Source organism: Populus alba, chromosome 1, assembly GCF_005239225.2.
Source record: "Populus alba chromosome 1, ASM523922v2, whole genome shotgun sequence".
NCBI classification, from domain to species: domain Eukaryota; kingdom Viridiplantae; phylum Streptophyta; class Magnoliopsida; order Malpighiales; family Salicaceae; genus Populus; species Populus alba.
Genome location: NC_133284.1, coordinates 20,224,177 through 20,247,302, shown reverse-complemented (window position 1 = coordinate 20,247,302; position 23,126 = coordinate 20,224,177). Strand labels below are relative to the sequence as shown.

Sequence of the window (23,126 nt, the reverse complement as noted above, 5' to 3'; positions counted from 1 at the left end):
CTTTTGTGTTTAATATGTTGCAAGTCTTTCTAATATTTATGTTTTGGAGTTTGGACTCCTCATGCATCAAAGTTTAAATAACACACACATCAAATTAAAATTAAAATTACAAAGCATTGCCTTCAAAAGGGCTTAAAAAAACAATAAATAACATTGCCATAAAAAATAAAATACTTCATGCAAAAAATATAAATCTTCATTGTGCACATCATCTCAATCAAAAAGCACATCAAGATGACAAGAACATTTTACTTTGATTCCGTAATACCATTGACATCAAAACCTGAAAATCAAGATCTAAAATTATAACATGATAAAATAAATTAGAATGTGTAAAAATAAAAAGTAGTATTTTACCATCAAAGTAACTTTTGAACTAATTATCATTCGTTACTAAATGTAACTTTCCACAAAATTCTACAAAATAAAAAAATTAGACATGTTAGATGATTGCAAACAATTTAATTAATAAATAACAAAATAAAAGGTGCAAGTTTCTAAAATAAATTACCTGACTAAAGGTTTTCGTAGATTTCAAGATCATTTATCAAGCTTCTAATATCAGTTGGAATTGATCCATGATGCAACCAATTTTGACAACAAATGAGTGCTTGAACAGTTGTTGGAGATAGGGAACTTCGAAAGTGATCAAGTACACGACCACCTATGCTAAATGCTGATTCAGAAGCCACTGTGGATATAGGAATAGCCAGAACATGTTATGCAACCTTTGAAAGTGTCTTATATTTCAAAGCATTACTTTTCCACCAACCCAAAATATCTAACTTATCATTATTAGAATCCTCACAACCTTCAATCAAATACCTCTCAACCTCATTTTTATTTACACACTATCCACCTCCAGCAAATATCTTTTGAATCAAGCCAAAATGTTAACATATACCTCCACATCATCAATAGCATTAACATCTTGTTTATGCCTTTTTATTATCCACACTTCATCAATTTTCAAAATAAAACTCATACAAGCTCACCAAAGTATCTTTCACCTTATTTGTTAGCAATTGTGCTTTGTCATAATCATACAAATCACCAAAGCAAAATTTCTCATATTTCAACTTCAAACGTGGATCTAAGATATTAGCCACATATAACAAAAAAATCTGATTTACTTCACAACCCCAATATTTCTCAAACTTTAACATCATATTCATCGCCATTCCACTTAAAATACTATCTTTACTTTTACACAATTGCAACAAGTTTGTATGCATGTAAATCAATTTATTGAAGAAAGAATTTGTTGTGACATGCAATGAGTCAGAAAATCTCAATGTAACCATATAAAAGATCTTTAAGAACTTAACCAAAGTTCTTGCATTTTCCCAATCCTCCAAACCAGGTGGCCCTACGTTTTTTTTATTCCCCTTTAAGTCAACCTCCAAAAAGTAACTTATATACCTAGGTTTTTTTTTACCTAACCTCACAAATACCTTTTCAAACTTTTCAGCAGCTTCTAGCATAAGATAAGTTGAATTCCATCGAGCTGCAACATCTAAACACAATGATTTCTTACATTCTATATGCAACTTTTCAGCCCACTTCTTAAATGCAAGATGCCTTGACGGTGAAGATCTCACAAACCTAATGGCATTTCGAATCTTAACAACTGAAACATTAATCTATTTCAAGCCATCACACACAATGAGGTTTACAATGTGTGCACAACATCTAACATGCAAGTGCTCATTTGACAATATATTAGTTGGCCAATCTTTCATCACATTCTTTAAATATGAAATGGTCACATTATTAGATCTTGCATTGTCTAATGTAATGGTCAACAGTTTACCAATCCCCCACTCTAACAAACAATTCTCAATACCTTGGCCAATTGTCTCACCCATATGATTGGAAACTTGACAAAAATTAAGAATTTGTGTATGCAAATTCCAGTCATTATTAATCCAATGAGATGTTAAACACATATAGTTAATATTTTGGATTGATGTCCATGTATCTATTGTCAAGCACAATCGTTGACCCCTAAGAGCTGTCCTCCATCTATCCTTCTCTTCAACATAAAGTTTCAAACGATCTCTCATAATTGTAAAACGAGAAGGAATGTCAAATCTAGGTTGCATAGTCCTAGCAAACAATTTAAATCCCCGACCCTCCACAAAATTAAAAGGCAACTCATCAATTATAACCATGTTTGCTAGTGTTTGTCTACATTCATTATAATTATAACCTATTGCCTTAAGACTTCCTACATTTTGTTCTCTCAATTCACCCTTCTCTATCTTAGGTTCTAATACCAAAACCTTTTGTTTCTTATCAACCACAAAAGGCAACTTCTTGCACACTTTTAAATGACTCCATATATTACTTGTGCCATTAACAATAGTATGACATGCATAATGTTTTCCATAATAATTACATTCAGCTCTAGGGGCTTTAGGATCAACAACAAGTTTTGTAAAGTGATCCTAAATTTGTGATTTTTTTCTATCATCAACATTTCTTTTCCTAGATGCAAGAACTTGAGTTTGTTTACCTTTTGTATCTGTGGTGGGTCCTACATTGGTTGATTCTGTGTTAGGTTTTGAAGTTCGAGAAGTGGTTGATGTTGGTGTAGTGCCTGTGGATGAAGCATTTTCAATTTGAGTAGTTTCTATATGTTATTACATAATGAAAATATATTAAAAAAACCAATAATTTATAGATTAACAATAGTATGACATGTATAAGTTCAACTGTACTTTTAAATATTATTTTCACAAGTTAAGTTCTTTTATTTTGGTTGATATGTTGTAAGAAAAAGTATGTTGTCGAGTATATATATATATATACTGAGATTGTATTATGCTGTAATATATATAAACATTATTCTCTTTTCATAAAATAAAAAAAAAATCAGATTTTAGAATTGATAAGTTAAAATCAACCGAACCCCCTCTTTTTTAACACATATAATAAAAATTATTCTCTATTTTTTTAGCACACAGCACACCATAATAATGGATTAGCATTTAGCAATGATATTTAAAACAAATATAATAACATTTTTTTCTCACACAACACACCATTATTCTATGTCTTTACCCATTTTTCTCCCTGATGTAATAACATCAGGCTCATAATACTAATTCACGGCACAAAGAGATTTCTTTAGTAATGATCAAGTTTTACCACTACTAGTGCCAATTATTACCATTTTTTTCAGTGATGTGTTGTTAGCTAGCTTAGCTTTAGCATTTGGAACAATCAATCTATGTTTTTTATATTAAATTAACATGCAAGAGTTTGTATATTAAATTAACCCTCATTCCGATATTAATCTAGATTCCATTATTTTTTCATTGCTGCTCATGACCTTAATAAATAATAAAACACGAATTCATTAACATATTGTCTTTCTCAGGAAAGAAAAATAGTAAACCACATTGTCTCTGTCATAAATTTCTTCTTAAGCAATTTATTAAAAAATAAATAGAATCACAGAGCATATGTTCAAAAAAAAAAAATAGAGAGATTGACAGAAAAAAAGAAATCATATCTGGTGTGACACGATTCAAGGTCGGGTGTGAGAGAGGGAGGTGACTGCCTGAATGGTTCGTTAAATCTAGAGTTGGACTCTGGAGGTTCGGTGTGCCGGTGTGGTTTGTGTCCTACGATTCAAGATCGGGTGTGACCGTGTGAGAGAGGGATATGGTTGACTGGTGTTCGAAGATGAAGATGGTGGCCGGTGGGAGAGGGATGTGGCTGAGTCGCTGACTGGCGTTTGAAGATGAAGATGGTGGGAGAGGGATGTGGTTGGCTGGTGTTTGAAGATGAAGAATCGAAGATGGTGAGGGCTGGTTGTGGTCCAGTAGATGAAGATGGATTGATTTCTATGTGAAATTATGAATTGTGAGTTGAGGGAGCGACTCAGAAGCAAGGACAAGGATGGTTGGAGTATGGATGCTAGGGTTAAGAAAAATAACATGATTTTTTTTTTTGTATTTATAGTACCCCTTAAACTGAACCGGTTCGGTTCGGTTGGGGTTTTTCTGGTTTTTGGTTTCTGAAACCGAAACTGAACCGAACCGAAAATTTTTGAAAAACAATTAATCAATTTTTTTTTGTTATTTTTTTTTGGTTTTTTCGATTTATTCGGTTTCTCTATTTTTTTTTGCTCACCTCTAAGTTATATTAAAGATTCTCTTAATTTTAGGGATCAATAAGGGCCCCACACAATGTTTTAAAATAAAAATCAACACCGATAATAAGTTGAAGAGTCTTCTCTAAGTAGAGACTAACGTGGGTTAAACTTTGTATTATGTTCAACTTTTGTTCTAAAAACAAGATAATGATGATGATGATGATGATGATGATAAAGTTCAATAAATAAATAAACATATAATAGAATTAAAAAAAAAATATCAAGTCATGAGACTCTTGATTTAGGGTCTGACACTAACTCGACAAACATCCATTAATAATAAATGGTTTATGAATAAGCTCATAAAATAAATTAAACAGTTAATGGCTTGCACAAAATAAAATTATGAGAAAACATAAAAAAATTGTAACATTCCTTAGAAATTTTATGGTAAGGATGATCTTTATCTTCCTTTAAGCTTAACTAACCAATTACTTAAATCTTTGGAATCAATGTATAATTTAGGATTATTAGTCTTCTTTAAGTACCAAGTGGCTACTCTATTTTTCTAACTTTCCTTTTAATTTTAAAGGTTCCAATTTATATCGGGTAACAATAGCATGACACCTCCGTTGAGGAGTAAGGTTAACCATATATGCATGTATTTTCTCTTTTAATGCTTCTATTGTTGTTTATTGCTGAATATTTTTATTTATTATGTTTAATTTTATGCATTTATGTTGTTTATTGTTGAGTTTATCTTAGTTTGTTGAATTGAATGTGCATGCATATTATTTTTTAAACTTTCACACATTTAACAAAAACCTGATAAATTCTCTAGACCTAAGTTCATCCATTTTTAGGATTAGATAAGGAGCTTCAGGTGACAAGTGTAACTTTTATTCATTGATGCTCACTTAGACTTTCTCTTGGAATGGAACTCACCTTTTCATAAGCTATCGTAGAATTATTTCTTTACACATGTTCATAATGTTAAGAGGCAAGTTATCCTACTAGTAATTTAAACAATCTAGGACACCTAAAAAACTTTTTAGAAATAAATCAGCTAAGCCAAACCTTACCTAAGCTAGATCTTGCTAAGGTTAACCCTCAATAGGACATTAATTATATTTTGACATATCATATTCATTGTTGCATATGGTGACCTTACTATTTGTCCATCAATTCTTACTTGAAGTGTGTGCAGGTCGTGAGGCTAATGTTGTTAGGGGTGATAATGAAGGAGGCTGATGTTACTCTCGGTGGAGGTGTTAACTACTATTGGTAGTGGAGAGGGAACGAAAAGACGAGGTTGTTGCTTTTAAGTGTTGGTCGCAATTAAGTTATGGTTGCACTGGTGATGAATGGTTAGGCAACATTAGTGGTGTTCGATGGAATTGGTGTGAGGAAAAATGGTAGTGGTATGGTTTTCTTGAAAATAAAATGAAGAAAAAAATGGGATAGAAAGATGCACGTTTTTCTTATTAGATATGGGTTTTTTTTTTCTTTCTTTAAATGATTTGGTTTACATGGTTTGATTTTTCATATGAGAGTTGTTGGCTAGTGATAAGCTTGGTTGTTTGAGTTGGTGGAGGTTGTTGGTATGGACGTGGAGGGCTAGTGGTTTGGGTGTGGTTAGCGGTGATAATAAAAAGGAAATGAGGTGTTGGATGAAAAATGGAGGATGGTGATTTTTATGTTCCTAGTGATGTTGGTAGTGTTAATGGATCGGTCACAGTGTAAGAAGGCGAGAAAGCTAACGGTTGGGGGATGGGGATGGGGTTTGGTGTAGGCTGGTAAAGAAGCTTAAAGCTATTAATAGCGAGCGTAGGGAAAAAGAAGGTTATGCTAGAGAGATAAGAGAGAGTAGTTGTTTTAGGAAATGTTTGGGTGGTCTTTAGGATTGATGGCTCAACGTAAAAAAAATAGGTTAAGGTTTTTTTGTGTTGTATGGGTGTGTGCAAGTTGGAGATGATTTTTTTTTTTTGTAGTATTTTTTTATTTTAGTTTTGTTTTTTGTAATGGTCTCCCTTTAAAATTCCTCCCCTTCTTCTTGTGTGGTACAATCACTTATTTATAGGCAAAACAAATTTGTCTTTTTTCTTTTTAATTGCTTGGGGCCTAAACAAACTCGGTGACCAAACAACCCAAAATCACTTTGGTCCATCATTTTCTTTCTTTACACTTTGGTTTCGTTGTCGAAATATTTTTTATTTTTTATGTATCTTATTTTTTTGGTATTTTGATATTTTTGAAAAAGGCAACGTCAATGTCTACTCAATAAAAAAAAATTGATCAATGATTTTGAAATAAACATGTTAAAAATTGAACACATCGAAAGTAAATTTTTAATTTTTAATTCTTTTGGAAAGACGCTGAAAATGTAAAAAAATGATGCAAATCCATTAAAAATATATATTTTTTGGATTTTGTTTTATTATTCTTTGCTATTGTTTTGGATTCTTTGGATTTTTCAAAAAAAAAAAAAGAGTAAGAAAATAGGGGTAAAAAATCAGGTTATGACATCTTGATTTATATTTTTTTTCTATTTTTTTTCAATTTCATCCCTTGATATTTTTTAAAATGGGGATTTGGTTTCATTATTTTTTCATGTTTGTCTTCTATAGGCTAGTCTCAATTATATAAATTGAGTGACAGGTTTTAAATATTAGCATGGATTAACTCTAGTTTGTTTTACATATATTTCTTTTAATTATTCTTTTATCTATTTCATAATCCATCATTATGTTGTTAGGGAATTTAACTTCATTAATTTTTTTAGTTTTTTTATATAGGATTATCGAGGTCTTATGTTTAAGGTTGTAGGTTTTATATGTTAACCCGTATTTACTTGAGTTTTTGTTTTTTCATAATTTTTTCACATTAAAGTTTTTTTTTTCATTTATGTACTAGAGAGGTTTGGCTCGCTGACCAAATCTCTTTTTTAATGGGCCAAACATTAAGGACCAACAGCACACCTAGCCTATTTTGCTTTGATTTTTTTTCCCACTACAATCGCATCCTTCCGTGTTTAACTTGTTTGGAATTTAGCTACGCTGTTTTCTTTTTTTAAAAAAAAAAAATTTTCCTCACAGTATTTTCCTTTTTTATTTTTACTATTATTGCCTTTTTTAATTATTTTATTAAAATTAATACAACATATTTAGCTTGATCGGGTTTTTGAATCACAATGCGGATGTTTTTCCTCTTCTTTATGACACACTTGCGATGAATGAACTCTATTTTTTTATGCTAAAAATGTTTTTTAACCAACTCGCAACAAAGCATGAGTTACATAACTAGTTTGAGTTTAAATATTGTTTAAATAAATTCTTATAAGAGAAATCTTTGGTGAGAATTTGTTTCGTATTGTTAACAAATTTTCCTTGAATTGACCAAAATTCTTGTGAATTTGATGTTCCTAATGAGAATGTTGTAACAAAATGTGATCTAGTTCATCCATTTACTCTCGATAAAATAGCAAAATCAAACAATAACAAATATGCATACTCGATTCAATCTTTTATGTTCATTTATATATTTTTCTTATATATATGCATATCAAATAAGCCTTAAGCTTGAGAGGAAGAAATATATGTCCCCTAGGGGTGAGCAAAAAAACCGAGAAATCGAATAAATCCAAAAAACCAAGAAAAAAATAACCGAAAAAAAAACCGATGAAACCGATTAATTTTTTTCCAAAAATTTTCGGTTCGATTCGGTTTCAGAAACTAGAAACGAAAAAAACCCCAACTGAATCGAACCGATTCAGTTCGGTTTAAGGGGTACTATAAATACAAAAAAAAAATCACGTTATTTTTCTTAACCCTAGCATCCATACTCCAGTCGTCTTTATCCTTGCTTCTGAGCTGCTCCCTCAACTCACAATTCACAATTTCACATCGAAATCAATCCATCTTCATCTACTGGACCACAACCAGCCCCCACCATCTTCATCTTCAAACGCCAGTCGGCGACTCAGCCACATCCCTCTCCCACCGGCCACCATCTTCATCTTCGAACACCAGTCAACCATATCCATCTCTCACATGGTCACACCCGATCTTGAATCGTAGGACACACACCACACTGGCACACCGAACCTCCAGAGTCCAACTCTAGATTTAGCGAACCAATAAGCAGTCACCTCCCTCTATCACACCCGACCTTGAATCGTGTCACACCAGGTATGATTTCTTTTTTCTGTCAATTTGTCTATTTTTTTTTGAACATATGCTCTGTGATTCTATTTATTTTTTAATAAACTAGTTAAGAAGAAATTTATGACTGAGACAATGTGTTTTACTGTTTTTCTTTGCTGAGAAAGACAATATGTTAATGAATTCGTGTTTTATTATTTATTAAGTTCATGAGCAGCAATGAAAAAATAATGGAATCTAGATTAATATCGGAATGAGGGTTAATTTAATATACAAACTCTTGCATGTTAATTTAATATACAAAACGCAGATTGATTGTTCCAAATGCTAAAGCTAAGCTAGCTAACAGCACATCACTGAAAGAAATGGGAATAATTGGCACTAGTAGTGGTAAAACTTGATCATTACTAAAGAAATCTCTTTGTGCCGTGAATTAGTATTATGAACCTGATGTTATTACATCAGGGAGAAAAATGGGTAAAGACATAGAATAATGGTGTGTTGTGTGGGAAAAAAATGTTATTATATTTGTTTTAAATATCATTGCTAAATGTTAATCCATTATTATGGTGTGCTGTGTGCTAAAAAAATAGAGAATAATGTTTATTATTTGTGTTTAAAAAAGGGGGGATTCGGTTGATTTTAATTTATCAATTCAAAAATATGATTTTTTTTTATTTTATGAAAAGAGAATAATGTTTATATATATATATATATATATATATATATATATAATTACATAATACAAGTATATTGTAATTATATATATATGCTGAGATTGTATTATGCTTTTATTATGTTGTAATGCTTGATATATATATATATATATATATATATATATATATACATAATACAAGTATATTGTAATTATATATATATGCTCGGCAACATACTTTTTTTTTCATCATATCAACCAAAATAAAAGAACTTAATTTGTGAAAATAATATTTAAAAGTACAGTTGAACTTATACATGTCATACTATTGTTAATCCATTATAAATTATTGGTTTTTAATATATTTTCATTATGTAATAACAGATAGAAACTACTCAAATTCAAAATGCTTCATCCACGGGCACTACACCAACATCAACCACTTCTCCAACTTCAAAACCTAACACAGAATCAACTAATGCAGGATCCACCACAGATACAAAAGGTAAACAACCTCAAGTTCTTGCATCTAGGAAAAGAAATGTTGATGATAGAAAAAAGTCACAAATTTGGGATCACTTTACAAAACTTGATGTTGATCCTAAAGCCCCTAGAGTTGAATGTAATTATTGTGGAAAACATTATGCATGTCATACTATTGTTAATGGCACAAGTAATATGTGAAGTCATTTAAAAGTGTGCAAGAAGTTTCCTTTTGTGGTTGATAAGAAACAAAAGGTTTTGGTACTAGAACCTAAGATAGAGCAGGGTGAATTGGGAGAACAAAATGTGGGAAGTCTTAAGGCAGTAGGTTATAATTATGATGAATGTAAACAAGCACTAGTAAAGATGGTTATAATTGATGAGTTGCCTTTTAATTTTATGGAGGGTCGGGGATTTAAATTGTTTGCTAGGACTATGCAACCTAGATTTGACATTCCTTCTCGTTTTACAATTATGAGAGATTGTTTGAAACTTTATGTTGAAGAGAAGGATAGATTGAGGACAGCTCTTAGGGGTCAACGATTGTGCTTGACAACAGATACATGGACATCAATCCAAAATATTAACTATATGTGTTTAACATCTCATTGGATTGATAATGAATGGAATTTGCATAAATAAATTCTTAATTTTTGTCAAGTTTCAAATCATATGGGTGAGATAATTGGCCAAGCTATTGAGAATTGTTTGTTAGAGTGGGGGATTGATAAACTGTTGACCATTACATTAGACAATGCAAGCTCTAATAATGTGACCATTTCATATTTACAGAATGTGATGAAAGATTGACCAACTAATATATTGTCAAATGAGCACTTGCATGTTAGATGTTGTGCACACATTGTAAACCTCATTGTGTGTGATTGCTTGAAAGAGATTAATGTTTCAGTTGTTAAGATTCGAAATGCCATTAGGTTTGTGAGATCTTCACCGTCAAGGCATCTTGCATTTAAGAAGTGGGCTGAAAAGTTGCATATAGAGTGTAAAAAATCATTGTGTTTAGATGTTGCAACTCAATGGAATTCAACTTATCTTATGCTAGAAGTTGCTAAAAAGTTTGAAAAGGTATTTGTGAGGTTAGGTGAAAAAAAACCTAGGTATATGAGTTACTTTTTAAAGGTTGATTCAAAGGGGAATAAAAAAAACGTAGGGCCACCTGGTTTGGAGGATTGGGAAAATGCAAGAACTTTGGTTAAGTTCTTAAAGATCTTTTATATGGTTACATTGAGATTTTCTGGCTCATTACATGTCACATCAAATTCTTTCTTCAATGAATTGATTTACATGCATACAAACTTGTTGCAATTGTGTAAAAGTAAAGATAGTATTTTAAGTGGAATGGCATAAATATGATGTTAAAGTTTGAGAAGTATTGGGGTTGTGAAGTAAATCAGAATTTTTTGTTATATGTGGCTAATGTCTTAGATCCGCGTTTGAAGTTGAAATATGTGAAATTTTGCTTTGGTGATTTGTATGATTATGACAAATCACAATTGCTAACAAATAAGGTAAAAGATACTTTGGTGAGCTTGTATGAGTTTTATTTGAAAATTGATGAAGTGGTGGATAATAATAGGCATAAACAGGATGTTAATGCTATTGATGATGTGGAGGTAGATGTTAACACTTTGGCTCGATTCAAAAGACATTTGCTGGAGGTGGATAGTGTGGAAAATAAAAATGAGGTTGAGAGGTATTTGATTGAAGGTTGTGAGGATCCTAATGATGATAAGTTAGATATTTTGGGTTGGTGGAAAAGTAATGCTTTGAAATATAAGACACTTTCAAAGGTTGCATAACATGTTCTGGCTATTCCTATATCCACAGTGGCTTCTGAATCAGCATTTAGCACAGGTGGTCGTGTACTTGATCACTTTCGAAGTTCCCTATCTCCAGCAACTATTCAAGCACTCATTTGTTGTCAAAATTGGTTGCATCATGGATCAATTCCAAACTAATATTAGAAGCTTGATAAATGATCTTGAAATCTACGAAAACCTTAAGTTAGGTAATTTATTTTAGAAACTTGCACCTTTTATTTTGTTATTTATTAATTAAATTTTTTGCAATCAACTAACATGTCTAATTTTTTATTTTGTAGAATTTGGTGGAAAGTTACATTTAGTAACGTATGATAATTAGTTTAAAAGTTACTTTGATGGTAAAATACTACTTTTTATTTTTACATATTCTAATTTATTTTATCATGTTATAATTTTAGATCTTGATTTTCAGGTTTTGATGTCAATGGTATTACGGAATCAAAATGCAATGTTCTTGTCATCTTGATGTGCTTTTTAATTGAGATGATGTGCACAATGAAGATTTATATTTTTTGCATGAAGTATTTTATTTTTTATGGCAATGTTATTTGTTGTTTTTTTAAGCCCTTTTAAAGGCAATGCTTTGTAATTTTAATTTTAATTTGGTGTGTGTGTGTTATTTAAACTTTGATGCATGAGGAGTCCAAACTCCAAAAAATAAATATTAGAAAGACTTGCAACATATTAAACACAATATTAGCACTAATAATTTAATATAAATGAATATTTAGTGACAAAAAATATTAAATATATTGTTATATAACTTTGTAACAAAATTAGAAAATATTTACATTAATTACAAGCCTATTAGAAAGCCCAAAAAAAAAAAATAATACAGGTTTTCCGGATTTTTTTTTATAACCGAACCGAAACTGGTCGGTTTGAACCGGTTCCGGTTTGAATTTTTAAGTTTTTTAAAAGTTGATTTTGGTTAGTTTTTTAGAGAAAAACCGAACCGAACCGAACCGAAAATACTCACCCCTAATGTCCCCTTGTAAAAGTTCAATTATGTCCTAGATCTAAACAAAGACAAATAGAAATGAAAGAGAGATCACAACTAGAATAAAGAAACTAGATGAGATAAAGAGCCTAAAAGGAGAGGTTGTTATGCTTACTAGCCTATTAGAGTGAGCACTATAAGCTATACCATCACAGGAAGAGACCTCTAACCAGAGACAAACTCATATATAAATGCCACTTCACCTTATTTTACAACCAATGTCATTAAGGCTATTTGTTCCTCCCTCCCTCTAGAGGGTATCAAACACTTTCTTAGAATCCCAATTAATAATGTATTTTCCATTCATAAATGTACCACAAACACTATAAGCCTATATTGCTCTGACCATTGACCTCTCAGTAGATAAAACTAGAGGGTCAAGATGGAAGAAGAGCTTGCCTTTGAGAAATTATCTGCAATGAAAAAACTACTTTAAAAAATAAAAGATGTATACCTTTATGACCTAATAAAGATAGCTAAAATGTACCTTGTGCTTGATATTATGGTACCTAAAAAGTTTAAGGTTCATGAATTTATCAAACATAGTGTCACAAAATGTCATATAAAGCATCTACAAAGTGTATTGTAATAAAATGGCCGAGATAGCTCATTACAAGAAAGTTTTTATCCACTTTCTTTATGAGAGATTAAACAACATAACGTTGAGTTGATACATGTGTCTGGAAAATACCAAGATCTAAAGGTGGAAGGAGTTAACAAATGCTTTCATAAAATTAGTACAAGTTTAAAATAGACATGGCTCCATACCATTCTAGTTTGCAATATATATATATATATATATATATATATATATATATATATAAAGGACCCAAAGAATCCATTAAAGAGTATGACTAAATGTGGCTTGAAGTGGCCGCATCAACCTTTCTCTATCTAAAAATAAAATGATCTTTATATTTATGAATACTTTTAAAGCTTCTTACTTTAGATTTATAATTTTCAATACTTTAAATAAATTCTTATACATGGTGGTTATAACTGAAATAGTTAAAAAAAAAAAAGTTAAAAGAAGAGAAGATGGAAGATATGATAATGCAACTAGAAAGTTTTGAAGAAAATACAATTGAAATGAACAAGCAAGTTAATAAAAGGCTAAAAACCTTAGTCATACTATCCTAATTTTTCTCATCAAATACCTCAATTTGTAAACACTAGTGCATCCCTTTCACATCCACAACAAGCTACATTCTACCATAAAAGTCAAAAGCCTTCACCATCTTTACTGTGGCCTAAACATCATACAGAAGGTCCAAACCATAAAAGAAAAAACAATGAACAATCATCTCCCTTCCAAGTTCCTCTTGTTAACATTTATTAACACCCTGTAACGCTTGTCAAATAGTATCTCTATCACTTAAACCTATCTAACCATATTTTTCTAAATGGTATAATAAAAATGCTAAAATTAAGTATCATGCAAGAGCCTTAGGTCATTCTATTGATCATCTCCAAAGGTCGAGAAGCAAGTTAACAATTTGATTGGGCGTGGATTATTATCGTTTGGATTCAAAAATATTATAATCACCAAAATGTTTAGGGCAGATGAAGAAGACAATCAAGGTACATGTTAAGTGAATCATGCAATTAACTGATGAATAGAGAGGTGTTGTTTGGCATTTGATAAAATAAATCATGACTATCAAGAAATGAGTGCTATGATCTTGCAAATACAATTATATTACCTTGTTGTTTAAAACCTTGTTTTTTTTTTTTTTTTTTTTTTTTTATGTTTTAGGATTACATTGCATCTTTTTCTTTATCTTATAAGTCTTGAAATCAATAAATGTTTATGTGAAAGTAATATTTGAAATTTTATTTTTATTCATAATTGGAAATACAAAGATAATTTTATTCAAAAAAAATTTCAAAATTGATTAAATTCCAAGACATGTCATATAAATATTAGATAAAAATCCCTTTTAAAATGAAAAGATACCGGAAATTAGTTTTTTTATACTCCAAAATAACAAAAAAAAATGATTATAAGACATATTAAGTCACTATTTGATTTGTGATTAAAAATGATTCATTAAGACCTTTAATACTCTAAAATTTATTAAAATAAAAAAATATATATAAAAAATTAAAATAATCATGTTCTATTATTATATTTTTGATCTTGTCAAATTTATTTTTAATTAACAAGAAAAAAACTAAAGGAATTTATATACATTAAATTTGTTAATTTTGTTTGCAAGTCATGTTAAATGTGATTGCAAGCAATTTTACCATTAACTATTGTATTTTTGTCATTGTTAGTTTAGTTAGGAAGGAACGAATTTTTTAATCTTAAAAATATTAATTTTTAAGAAAGCAATTAATAAATTTTTGATTGGTTTGTTAGTGATTCGTTACAATAGTGGATTAAAAATCTATTTTACCTAAAAAAATGATATATTATAAGTAATCAAGAAAGATTTTATTGTGATACTTTATGAAATAATTACTTTGTATAAATCCAGATATTATTTGTCGGTAATAAATTTAAATTAATCAATTTGATGAATACTTCATTTTAAAAGAAAATAAGAGTAATATTGAAAAGTAAAATCAAAAGAGATGATATGATATGACTTGTTATTTTAAAAGATATCGTAAGAAATAAGAAAAAGAAAAACGAAAGTGGAGATAATAATAAATTTCAGTTAAATTCGGCTCACAAATCCATTTCTATTTCAGCCCAAAAATCATATGATCTAGCGATAATTTTGAAGACAGAAATATTTACAAAAATAAAGAGGCAAAGAAGAGTGGTCTTTTGATTTTCCTCCAGTTCAGAAATGGCCATTTTCTCTCCTTCATCCGCATACCCTAAACCACTACCATTTCCAACCCAAAACCCCTCTCCTCTCCCTTTCTCTATCCATTCCCTGCGTCTCTCACTCCCTCCTTCGCCGCCCTGCACGAGTCCCACCACTCGGCTCCGCCGTTGCCACGCCGCGTTACCTCCCCTACCGCCGCCTCAGTCCGACCCTCCTCCCGGAAAAGACCCCCAAGGTTCCGATTCTGAATCAAACTATATCATCATCATCATTATATATGGTTGTGAATTTTGAGCTTGTTGAACCATTTGCCTGCTTAAATTAAATGCTAGAATATGTGTTTTTACAACTGAGAATATTTCTTTTTAGCTGTGAATATGTGACTTAATGTTAGTTGAAATGATCCAAGGATTGTAGCAGCTCTAGGGGCCTGTTTGGCAACTGGGATTGATGTTTGACTAAACCCTTATCAGATCACTTATTATTTGTTACGCACCGAAAGAACTAGTGTTTCTCAAGCCCTAATATCACTGTCCTAATTTCTCAACTGAAAAGTCCTGAATAAATTTTTGAATAAACAATCTTAACTCTATTCTGAAAAATAAGCTACAAAGTTATTTAAATAATGCCTAAACTGACCTAGCTAATTAAAACTAAATCAAGTGAAAATCTGAAACCTAACTAGGAAAGGAATTCAAAAATAATTAGGAAAATAAAGAAAAATCCCAAATATCTTCTGGGCCTAATTTGGGCAGGTTCTTGACCGTGGCCAGCCAACTCCATAGGAAACAGAGTCTGTATAACACTAGCAAAATTTCAGTTTGATCTAACGCTCACATAAAAATTATGTCTGTTTTCATTAGAAAGGTCACTTGATGCGTCAAGACTTCTTCTTGGACTTGGACTTGTCAATACGCATCTCATTTCAAGCTTCTTCACTTGAGAAAAACTCATTCTCGAGTTCACGGTAAAAAAATGAACTCTTCCATTCCAAAATAATAGATACTTCAAATATACCATTGTATTTAGTTTAATGATATTTTCATCCTTTGACTTGGCATCAATCGATGACTTTCATTTGCGAAGAGATGGTTTATGGACCTCTACCAATCCATGCTCTTCTTCAACATCATTGATTGTTGCCTTGTTGATTTCTTGAGCTTCATCACTTTTCTTTTTTTGTTTTTGCTTTGAAAGCTGAATTTGGTTGTCATGTTTCTTCTTAAGATCCAGAATTCGTGCTTTATGAGTTTTTAATTTCTAGGCATTAATATCTTGCAATGTTTGCCCATTAGAACTAAAAGATTTTCAACTTTAGTCTTTAGATCATATATTTGGTGGCTTTCATTAGTTGTTTCTTCATCAAGGGTTATCTGGTCACAATTCTTAGCATCCCCCTTTTCCTCCATGACCTATAGTTTAACCTGCATGGTTAACTCTCCATTCGCAACTTTGTTATGATGGTTTTAATTGCATCAACTATTTTCTCATTCTGGTTTCCATTGCCACCTAATTAGTTACTATTAGCTATGTAAGCTTTTCTTCTTTGCAAGGCATCCTTGTGGGTTTGTAATAGCTCTCCTCTACATTTTTCCTCTTTAATATTTGAGAAAGTTGAACAAAAAGCAAGTAATAACAATTTATTTGCTTGAAGGCCTTGTATAAAATCTTTTTGTGATCATCTTGCACAAACTTCAATGTTAATAATTTTTTCATTGTTTGCCATAATGGAATTACAAGCTTGCCAACACAAACTCTATCATCTAGAATATAGGACCACCAATCTTTGGCTTCATAAGCAAGTTTATGTATTGCAAATCCTACCTTCTAATAACTAGGAGTTTTCTTCAATAGGAAAACATGCTTTTAACTTTGACAACCATCTAAAAATCTTTTATTTTAAAAAATCCCCATCAAATAAAGGAATTTCATCGCAATTAGGAACATGTCTACAAAAAAGTTGATTGTGAGTTAAGCCCTCAATGCTTTTCCCGTCATAAACACCACCCTCCATATAGTCATGATGCCTGTATTGGTTTGTAGGAATAGATTTTGGGTTTGTTTTGTCCTGAGGTAAGTCTCTAGGCACATTCTTATCCTCATCACAACCTTGTTTGCGTCTCCCTTTGGTAGTTGATCTAATTGATCAAATCTTTGCAACGGGGTTCTCTCCCTTTGGTAGTTGATCTAATTGATCAAATCTTTGCAATGGGGTTCTGTGCTAGCTTTCAAACTATCACAGTCCAATGCCCCAGATGGCCACCACTCCTTCATCGTAGGGTGGGAAGATGTTGTCAACATTTCTGTTATCAAATCTTTGCAATGGGGTTCTCCGTGCTAGCTTTCAAACTATCACAGTCCAATGCCCTAGATGGCCACCACTCCTTCATCGTAGGGTGGGAAGATGTTGTCAACATTTCTGTCCATTGAACATGTCAACCTGCTATGATACTAATTGACACAGTGTATATTGGAAGAAAGAACTAATGTTTCTCAAGACTTAAGGTTACAACCCTATATTGTAAACTAAAAAAGAAAAAAAATAGAAGATTGATTATTTAGAATTTTATTCAAAACTTTTTTAGTTTACAATATAGGGTTGTAACCTTAAGTCTTGAGAAACATTAGTGGCTAAATTGAACTGGCTAATCAACACCAAATCAAATTAAAATTCTAAAACCTAACTAAGAAAAGGAATCAAAAAATAATGATTAAAATAAAGAAAAATCTCGAACAACATCTTTTGGATTTAATTTGGGTTGTTCCTTACCTCGGTTGCCACTAGCCAACTAATGTCCTAAGTAATAAGGCCTGTAGAACACTGATAAAATGTTACCCTTATTCAAATCAAAAGTTGTCTTTTTTCATTAAAAAAGTCGTTTAACGTGTCCAAACATCTTCTTGGACTTGGACTTGGACTTGGTCTTGTCAATGTGTTTCCCATGTTAATTTAACAAATGGAGTTTCCAAATGATTTGTAAGGTTTGCGAGAATTGTTATTAGCTAGAAAAAAGGATGATTTTCGGATTTAGGGATTCATGAATGGAGAATTTGGATACGATCCTTTAATGTGTTGTTTGAGAATGTTATGGTACTTTAATGTGTTGTTTGAGAATGTTATGGTACGCTCCTAAATTTACTCTTAGATACACAATTTGGTTATATCATAATGCTTTGAGAGAGTGTTGGCAAGTGATGTAGATGCTTTTTTGAAAAATAAATATTTTTCTTAGTTATTTTTATTTAGTTTAAGAATTTTATTTTTTCCTACTTAAATGGAAGAGTTTTTTTATTTTTTATTTTTTTTCATTCAGTATTGTTAGGGTTTTCTATTTTTCCTAAATAAAGAAATGTGATCACTCTTTAGCAAGTGAGACTTGGATGAACAAAACATTAAGTATTTTAGGAGTCTCTCCATAGTTATTGAGGGTTTTGACTTGTAACAAACCTTGTTAGTCTTTAAGGGTTTTGACCTTTAACAAAACCCGTTTATCTTTCGTTTGCGTAAGTTGTTATCTAGGCCCAACAATTTCTAATATGTTATTGAATCACTATGGTTGGAGTTCGCAGAGGACCGCGCTCATGGTAGAGAAAGAAAGTTTTCTACTAATGAGGTTTTGTCTGAAGAATGATGTATTGGAAGTTTTCTTGATGGAGGATGGTTCGTGACCAATGAGGTTTTGCCTTGTTGATAAGGTTGTGATAAGGTTGTGGAAACTTCAGGATTGGATTGGCTGAACTATATGAGCTTGAATGTAGGCTGTCTCTAGGTTTACTAATTTATGTAAAAACAAATGACCTTCCAATGCTTAAGTTAGCAAATATTGGAGGTGAAAATAATGTACAGGAGAAAGAGAAATAGAATGAAGATAGTTGGGAGTGTGTGATTGAATGAATTGGTATATAAAGTTTTTGAAATGACTTGGATGGCCTAAATGTTTATGTTTACCTGGGGATTTAATGTATTTATAGATCTTGATCACAGTAGTTTACCTCGTGGAGAGTAGTGTAATGATGGAGAATACTTGAAAAGTTAAGTTATTGGTTGTTGTGCTTGTTTTGACATTGGTGAAAAATATTGATGCTTCCTTTGTCATTGATGGTGAGGTTGTTGCTTTGCTGTATTTTTGGTGGAGAGGTTGGTGCCCCTCCTCTACAAAGAGAATTTGTGTGCATCACAAACTCTAGTGGGTGGTTTAGTGGTGTGTAGGTGTGTACTAGTGGGTGGTGGTAGGTGCCCGCTCTTACTTTCCAAAACTCAAAAGATATGATGTGTGCTTGTGCAAGGGTATTGGGTCAAGGCCTAAAAATATCATGATTAGCCTATTGGGCTCAGAGGGTGTCATGGTAAGGTGTGTGTCATGGTAAGGTGTCTGATTGTTGGGGGTTGGTTTGAAAGAATAGGGTGTATGGCCATTCCGAGTTCAAACTAGGGATATATGTTTTTTGTTTTTTTAATTTTTGCACACCATTAACAGTGAATGATTTGAACTCGAAAATGATTTCCTTTCAATTTAGGGAAACTGATGGAAAAGCTTTTTTAAGAAAATAAATATTTTTTTAGTTATTTTTTTATTTAGTTTAAGAATTTTATTTTTCCTATTTAAAGTGAATAATTTTTTTATTTTATTTTTCTATTCATATTGTCAAGGTTCTCTAGTTTTACTATATAAAGGGATATATAAAGGGATGTAATAGCCTTTTGACAAGTGAAATTTGGATGAATAAAAAAAAAAAAAAAATTGAGAGTTTTAGTCTATGAGAGTTTCGACATGTAATAAACCCATGGTCATTGAAGGTTTCGATCACCTCCATAGTTTTTAATAGTCAGCGTGGTAGCTCATAGTTGTTGTTATGTTCAGGATTTACCATCAAGAGTAGTAATGATTAGTGCTTCCAATACACTATCTGTTAGGTTTCCCATCTCGTGAGACCATATGTGCCACTTGTGGTTCCCTAGAGCCTGTTCCCGAAGTTGTGTGGTGGTGATGAGTTTTTGGATGGTCAGGGCACGTTTGATCCTGCTTAATATTCTTGATATCGAGAATTTGTTGGTGATTGCTATATTACTTGATTGTTTAGGTTGGTAAATTCAACCTGTTAATCTATCTCTCTAGAGAAGAAAGTAATAATTTAGTTGATTACTATTTATTTGCTCGGGCTCTTATGAAATTTATTGCATTGCAGCAACTCTCTCTCAGTTGCAGGATCGTGTTCAGATCTTCTTAGCTGTTCTTTTTTGGATGTCTCTGTTCTTCTGGGCTTCTATATGGGATGGAAAGAATAATGGTAGGGGTAGATTGAACAAGGGATCTCGATTTAAAAGATGATGTAGTAATCATTTTTTTTCTTGTATATATATGTAAGTGTTAAGAGGAGTAGTGGTAGATCACACATTGCTATAATTCATCATTTGCCGATGTAGGTGGTTATCATTCATATCCTCGTTTCCATTTATTTTTGTTACTTGTGCCTGAAAATACAGAATAAAGCAATTTGAAATGAAATGATCATATTTTACGTTCAGAAATAAATTCAGAGGGGTTTTCTACTGTTGTGAGAGCTGTTTCTGTGATTCAGAAGAGCGTACAATACAGGAGCTATATGTTATTATTGTGCAATATGTGCTTTGAGTAGGTTTTTAACTTTTCCTGCTAGAGCTTGCGTTTGCCAGAATAATTCTCACTTTTCATGAAACTTGAGGATCACTTGTACATTTGGGTTGTTCATGGGATACATGTGCTCAGGTAGATATGACCTAAACTATTTCAAATTATGATTTGCAAACATTTTTAATAGGAGATAACAGTATGACTATGTTCTCAATCTATCACTGTAAACATTTTTAATAGCTGATTGCATTCATCATCCTTTCTCCATTATTTCCTCTTCTAGAGAGGTGTTTGATTTTGCCAATGATTTGTTTGTGGGAATTGCAGCAGTAGGAGCTCCCTTTGACTCGAAGTTGTAGTTAAGGTCTTTCTTCATGGAAATATAATTTAAGAGCCAGCTGCGATGCTGGCCTCTTTTAGTCAATTTTGTAGAATCCCGAACAAGATAAGAAATTGATACGAACAAAAATGGTATAGCTCCAGAATACTTGGGCGTGTTTTATAAAAGGTTGTAACTAGCTATCTATCCCGCTTTCAATGCAAAAAAGAATGTGTAGGTTTTTTTAACATGCTTGTTGACACAGAAAAAATACAGATCGAAAAGGTAATATATGCATTTAACATGTGTCAATAATAAAAAAAAAAAATTGTTGATGATAACCAAAAATTAAACTGAAAAATTAAAAAATAAATGTACATTAAGGTATTTGATTTTTTGATACGCAGGGGCGGAGTGAAGGGGGGCAAGTAGGGGCCCGGGCCCCTACAAGACTTCTTTTTTTTTTTTCTTTTTTTTAGGGGTAAATCATTTTGAATGCACATTATCGAACATGCAGTCTCTGCGCCTAAGTGAAGCAGTGAAGAGTTGAATGCACATTATCGAACAAAAGGTGAAAAAAATGTGGGTATGGTCCCACAGCCCACCAAATTTGTGTAATTAATTAATGGATTGTGAACAAAAAATAAGTCTATATGGAAAGTAATGTCACAAATTATCTACTGGGGAAAGAAAAAAAATATAAAGGGATCAATAATGTCTTTCTTGTCTTTTCTCTTCTTATAGGCTACAAAATACAACCCTAATATAAATTGTTGCAATTCCAACGCAGCCACCAAAACAAAAAAAAGAATAAAAATCCTAAATAGAATTTTTGTGTGGAAAGATTGAAGTAGAGTATTGTTTGATTTATCTCTCAGTAAACAAAACAAGGTACGTAATTGGATATCGATAACTCAAATTTAAAATATATTTTTTTTTTGTTTTGAGATGTTTATTAAGAATTTAATAAGATTTTTTTTATAATTTTATAATTGTTTGCTTTTTTTTTTTCAAATTTGCTAGTTCTAACAATTGTTTTTTGAATTCTTGTTATAGTGATTTTTTTTTCTAATTAATTAGATATATTTTATTGGTTTATTTTGATTATGCATGGAATTTTTTTTATGTTTTGTTTTTAGCAGAGCCACCAAAATTATCAATTTTTTATCACTATATATGTTTTGATTTTAGGTTGAACCATGAACAAAATAAGAAGAATTGATTTTTTTTGAAAAAAAAAAAGGAAAAATATTGATAGCTCACAACCTAGTGAACCAACTCCAAGTAATGTTGAAGTTATGGTTGAGCAGCCTCTATGAGCTTCAGTTTACAAAGAACCTGCACTGATTAGTGAGTAGCCTCTTACTAGAATTGATATTGCTCATTTAATTAGAGATTCAAGCAATCGTCCTCAAATTTGGGAATACCTGGTTAATTAACAAGATGAAATTCGAAGGGCATACATTAATTTGGAGTCATATCAACCTTTGATGTCTGAATATCCGCTAACTGGTAATAAACATCCTCGTCGATTTCAATCTCATTGGTTCAAAAGTTATCCGTGGCTTGAATATTCAGAGAAAAATACTGCATTTTGTTTCCCTTACTATTTATTTCCAAGTAAACCATCTGAAAAGCCAGGATCAGACACATTTACTGTTAAAGGATTTAATTGTTGGAAGAAAGTTAATGATGGGGAACGATGTGCTTTTTTGACTCATATGGGAAAAGGTTCAAATTCAGCTCATAGATTTGCTACCAGGTGCTTGAAAATTTTGAAAAACCAGTCATGTCATATTGAGAAGGTAGTTAAGAGGCAAACTACTCAAGAAATTCAGAATAATTGATTGCGTATTAAAGCTTCAATAGATATTGTTCGTTGGCTCATATTTCAAGCATGTGCTTTTAGAGGGCATGATGAACGTCCAGAATAAAAAAACTGAAGTATTTTCTTGAAATGATGGAACTTTTAGCATCATACAATGAACAAATAGGTGCTCTTGTTTTGGGTAATGCTCCATAAAATGCTAAATACACCTCACATCAAATTTAAAAAGAAATTTTGTATGTCTTTGCTAAAAATGTTCAGTCTTCAATTCGTCATGAGATTGGTGATGCAAGATTTTGTTTAATTGTTGATGAAGCTCGAGATGAATCTAGAAGAG

The 23,126-nt window shown here is 31.6% G+C and overlaps 1 long non-coding RNA gene across 1 annotated transcript; it reads left to right on the top strand.

Moving 5' to 3' along the window:
- Positions 1–15,127: 15,127 nt before the first annotated feature.
- On the top strand, positions 15,128–20,397 carry LOC118042579 (uncharacterized). The gene is made up of 3 exons (XR_004686477.2): positions 15,128–15,265; positions 15,894–15,997; positions 20,218–20,397. It is a non-coding gene; the product is annotated as an uncharacterized lncRNA (long non-coding RNA).
- The last annotated feature ends 2,729 nt before the right edge of the window (positions 20,398–23,126 follow it).